Genomic DNA, 5216 nt, shown 5'->3' on the forward strand with positions numbered 1-5216 from the left:
AGAGAGCCCCGCGCCCAGCAGCTAAGCCCCAGGAAACAGCACACAGAAAACCGCCAAGAGGCAGCGTTAACAACCTTTGCCTTAGTTTCAGAGCCTTCCAGTCCAGCGTCCAACTTTGAATTACCTCAAGTTCATGCTCCTCGTTTGTGTGCTTCTCTGAAACGCACATACTCACCATATAGCATGTATATTTATTGGTTTATTTTAAATATTCATTTTTATTTATTTGACTGTGCTAGGTCTTAGAGGATGAGGTGCTTGGACGGCATCACCAATTCCATGGACATGAGTTTCAGCAAACTCGGACAGATGTGAAGGACAGGGAAGCCTGGCGTGCTGCAGTCCATGGGGCCGCAGAGTCGGACACGACTGAGCGACTAAACAACAACGTCTTAGTTGGCATGTGGGATCAAGTTCCCTGACCAGGGATCAAACCCAGGCCCCCTGCACTGGGAGCACAGACTCTTAGTCACTGGACTACCAGAGAAGTCCCTACATGAATATTCAAAGATGTCCGGGCTAAATATAATTCTTCATAATTCTAAATATAATACTTGCTCTGTCACGAATTGCTGTAGGTTATTAACTTATGTTTACTGAGTGAAATATCCTTCGATTGTAGAATGAGATCATCCTTAGGGTGGCTGCTTCACTGTGCAAGGCAAAGACTGAATATGATAATAGATGCAAATTTGCTTTAGCAACCCTCTGTATAAAGTATGGTATTTGCTATTTCTTTCTTTCTTCCTCCCCTTCCTTCCAAACCAGGCCGCTCCTGGCTAGGACAGTTCACAGTCTGATTTGGAAGATGCTATGCCTTCCTCTTGCCAACAAACAGCCTCGCGGGGTTTAGCAGGAGCTTCCTCTGCAGGGCTTCCTTCACCTCCTTGTTGCGGAGGCTGTAAATGAAGGGGTTGAGCATGGGGGTTATGATGGTGTAACAGACAGACACTACCTGGCCGCTGGTATCATCGGTGGATCCATGGGGCTGGACGTAGGTGAAAATCACGGTGCTGTAGAAGATGGCAATGGCCAGGAAGTGGGAGGCACACGTGGAGAGGGCCTTCTCCTTCCCAGCTGCTGAGCGCATCCTCCCAATGGCCAGCAAGACCAGGCCGTAGGAGGTGAGGATGAGGGCAGCAGGCAGAATGGTAGCCAGGGCAGAGAAGACATAGAGGATCACTCCTGCCACGGCTGTGTTTGCACAGGCCAGGCGGAGAAGGGGTTGGATGTCACAGAAGTAGTGTGGTACCCGGTTGGGCCCACAGAAAGGCAGGGCAAAGACATTCCCAGTCTCAAGAGCAGAATTAGCTCCACCGAAAGCATAGGAAGCGGCCACCAGCTGGAGACAGGTGCCCCTGGTCATGACGGAGCCGTAGTGGAGAGGTCGGCAGATGGCCGTGCAGCGGTCGTAGGCCATGGAAGCCAGCAGGAAGCTCTCAGCTGTGGCGTGCATCACAAGAAGGTCATCTGGACCACGCAGCCCTTGAAGGAGATGGACCTGTCAGAGGCCAGAAGGTCGACCAGCAGCTTGGGTGTGACCACCGAGGAGTAACAGACATCGAGGAAAGAGAGGACGCTGAGAAAGAAGTACATGGGACTGTGGAGGCGGGAGTCCGTGAAGGATGAGCGCCATCATTCCCAGGTTGCCCACCACGGTCATGGCGTAGATGAGCAGGAAGCCTCCGAAGAGAAGCCTCTGGAGGTCTGGGTCATTGGAGAATCCCAGCAAGCTGAAGTGGGTGACGGGGGTGTAGTTTCCAGCGGCAAGGGCTAGTTCTCCAGGCGTCATCTGCAGAGGTGAGAACTGATCATCACTCAGACACTTACTACTTCCATAAGTTTGAGCAACTCACTTAACCATTCTGAGACTCAGTTTCCCTAACTGTAGAACAGGTGATGTATTCTAACCTATTTCATGAGGTTTTCGTAAGGATTCAGTTGAATCATGCATGTAAATTATATAGCAGAACTAAATTTGTGTTGGTAATAAGAGTATTGCTATTCCTCCTTCCTCCCCTCAATGTAATTACTGACTCTACAAATAATTAATCTTTATTTTCTGTTTGGTTTCATGAGGGGAACTATAACTACCTTTGGGGGGAAAAGCCAAGTCTTCTATCCCTAGACTACGTAAGTAATACGTCCACTTTACATTTGGCAGTTTTTCTTTTGTTTTTTAGCAGATATTTTTGCCGAGTGCGTCCGCCTGTGCAAGGTACAAGGAGGAAGAACTGCGGGCGAGTGTGTCTTCTGCAGGACGCACGGGAGGGTCACGCCCAGTGGCAGGACATGGGCTGTGGAGGCAGACGGACCGAGTCTTCATTTCAGCTCGCCTCTAATGGGCGTGTCTCCTTGGATAAGCTGTATCTTTGTCTTGTTTTTCTTACCTGTGAAAGAGAGATCATATCTACGCAGGACTGCTCTGTGGCCTAGATGAAGTGAATGAATGGAAAAGCTCTGAGTGTCTGGAGCACAGAAAATCATCAAGCAAGTTGAGGTCCCTCCCCCACGCTCTCGTGCCTGCATCCACACACACAGGTCACAGGACGCAGCGCTGACAGCCAGGCTCCCGGCGGGGTGGCAGAGTCCGGTCACACGACTCGACCTTGGCACTTCCGGCCCTGTATTCCCGCTTCCTCACCAGGGGCCCTCGGTAATTCTCACATCCACTCTCCCTCGCTACCGTCTTGGTTGAAGGACTTAATTTTGCCCAAATGAAAATGTCCATGAGTCTACAGTGAATGTTAATGGTTTTCTTTTTCTCTCCTAAGACGACAGCCAGGTTCCCTTGACGCACACAGACACACAGACACACACACACTCACACTGTCACACACTCATACATTCACACACACACTCACACACATACACACACTCACACACACACACTCACATAAACACACACACTCTCACGCTTACACACACACTCACACTCACACACACACTCATATATTCACACACACAGATACACACATTCACACACACACTCACACTCATACATTCACACACACACTTATACACACATTCACACACTCTCACACACACTCACACATTCACACACACACTTATACACACATTCACACACACTCACACACTCATGCATTCACACACACACTTATACACACATTCACACACACTCACACACTCATACATTCACACACACATATACACACATTCACACACACACACTCATACATTCACACACACACTTATACACACATTTACACACTCACACACATACTCACACACTCATACATTCACACACACACTTATACACACATTCACAAACACTCACACTCATACATTCACACACACTTATACACACATTTACACACTCACACACTCATACATTCACACACACACTTATACACACATTCACACACTCTCACACACACTGTCACACACACATTCACACACACACTTATACACACATTCACACACACACTTATACACACATTCACACACACACTTATACACACATTCACACACTGTCTCACACACACACTGTCACACACACACTTATACACGCATTCACACTCACACTCACACACACAGTCACATAAACACACACTCTCACTCTTACACACTCACTCACACACACACACACACACAGAGTCATTCAGCTCTGGGTTTAGGCTGAGCCCCTTCATCCTGCTTCCCAGTAGGTGAGGTCTCTGGTCCTCCTCCCCCGCTCCCCCTGTCTTTCCATCTTCCCTGCTCCAGACAGACTAGGTTCCCTCCTCTCCTACTCCTCCCGCCCGACTCCCAGAGAAATTCGGGAGTCCTTCAGAGGCCCATCTGTGATCATCCTCACTGATGACCTTGACTGACAGCCTTGCAGATGGACCCACGGCTCCCAGCTAGTGAAGGGCCTCCAGATGTCCTGCCTCAGCCCTGCCGGGGCCTCCCCTCACCCGGCTGAATTCCCTTCCGTGTGCCGCTCTCATCTGGAGGTTGCATCTGACTCACACGGATGCATTTAGAATTGCTTACAGGGCTTGGTCAACGTTTCCAAGTCTCTTTCCCCCCTGCTGGGTTGTTTTGTTTCTCTATCACACTGTAACTTCTGAAAGCAGAGACTGTTTTAAGTTTTGTATCAAGAGTATAGCAAATATTTGAACAGTTACAGTTATGCAAGAATGTTTGAACAATTGAGGTTGTTCAGCAGTATTTAAACAATTACTGTTCAAAATAGCATAAAGCATGACTTTGACCATTTAGGATCTTGAAATAATGTTGAAAGACAAACTGACTCCTGTGACTCAGGAGTGAAGGAGCCTGGAAGGAGCCTTTGTAGGGACCAGCGAGGGCTTCAGAAAGAGAAGGGACGGGCTGGACCTGGAAAAATGAGGAAGGTGGAGCCTTGTGGAAGGGATGAGGGTGTGCAACAGCCTGGAAGTGGGAATTAACCTCCTCTGTAAACGTTTACTGGGCAAAAAATGCACGGCAAAGACAGTTTGAGCTTCAGCTTCCTCGGTTTCCGTGAGGCAGAAGGACAGCACGTGTCACTATACTTAGCACAGTTCTGGAAACAGGGTAATGCCTAACTTTCATGCCACTCCACGTTCGATTATGGCCATGTAGTGGGGGGGAGCTGGGAGATTGCCTGGGGACCTCTGAATGCAGTGGGGGCTCAGGAAATGCTGACAGGCTGGCAGAGTAGGGGGTGGGGCGCGTCCAGATTTGGGGGAGAGGAAGGAGAAGAGAACAGGCGACCTCAGCTCTCTGAACCCGCTCTGCTGGGGGACTCAGTAGGACTTCCGATGGACCATCACCCACCTCAGCGGGCGGTGCTCCCACCTGGCGCACCTCCAGTTGGGAACTCAGGAACCTCCCCGCCCAGCACGCGGGGGACCCCGAGACTCACTGCCACGCCAGCCGTGTCTTTGGGGTTCTCTCTGGAGCTGTTTCTGGAGTCAGAGCTGGTGGCAGGGCACCCGGCTCAGGTGAACAGAGAGCGGCCCTCAGGACTGAAGCTGAGGGCGCCTCCGGTCCTGCCAGTTTATCAGGCTGGCTGTGCCCTCTCCTGACCCCAGGTGTGGTGGAGGCTCAGAGCTCCAGGGAGGCCCTGAAACATGCCGGCTCCTCATCCTCTCCTGGGACCCCGGGAGGAGCAGTCTCAGGGCAGAAGGGATGATCAGAGCTCCAGGGAGGCCCTGAAACACCCCCGGGTCCACATCCTCTCCTGGGACCCTGGGAGGGGCAGTCTCAGG

The 5216-nt window shown here is 50.6% G+C and overlaps 1 pseudogene; it reads right to left on the reverse strand.

Annotated features, from left to right (window-relative positions):
• Positions 1-811: 811 nt before the first annotated feature.
• On the reverse strand, positions 812-1792 carry LOC133073638 (olfactory receptor 5AP2-like; annotated as a pseudogene).
• Positions 1793-5216: the final 3424 nt, after the last annotated feature.

Source organism: Dama dama, chromosome 1 (genome assembly GCF_033118175.1).
Source record: "Dama dama isolate Ldn47 chromosome 1, ASM3311817v1, whole genome shotgun sequence".
In the NCBI taxonomy this organism is placed as follows: Eukaryota; Metazoa; Chordata; class Mammalia; order Artiodactyla; family Cervidae; genus Dama; species Dama dama.